We start from the raw sequence: 494 nt of genomic DNA on the forward strand, positions 1-494 counted from the left end.
CTCCTGTATGCTTTTATGTAACTGAAAAAAAAAAAAAAAAAAAAAAGTCCAGTTTTAAAGAAAACAATTTGATGACTAAGATGTCAGACTATGCAACTGGCCCCTAATTGCCACGTAAGTGTTTCTGTGCCAGATTTGCCGTGTAAATTTATTAATATTAAACTTATTGACAATGGGAAAATGAATCATTTTGACTTTTAAATTGAACAATTTTAAATTTAAATGTATATTTTATCTGAGGAGGTGGTTTGACCATATGTTAGAGAAAAACAGAAACATGAAAGTCTTTAGAAGGAAAAATATAACCTGCAAGAATGTCCATAGTTAAGTAAGGTTGATTTTAAAAACAAACCTTTTTTTTATGAGGTTTCACAGATGTTTAGTATGATATTTTTAGATATATTCCCTCAATTTAAGCAGGTCCTGTTAGCATCTATAACACTGGAAAGACAAAATAGCTACTGGATTTAATATATGAATGATTAAATAGAATA

Source organism: Sinocyclocheilus anshuiensis, unplaced genomic scaffold (genome assembly GCF_001515605.1).
Source record: "Sinocyclocheilus anshuiensis isolate Anshui unplaced genomic scaffold, SAMN03320099.WGS_v1.1 scaffold4580, whole genome shotgun sequence".
In the NCBI taxonomy this organism is placed as follows: Eukaryota; Metazoa; Chordata; class Actinopteri; order Cypriniformes; family Cyprinidae; genus Sinocyclocheilus; species Sinocyclocheilus anshuiensis.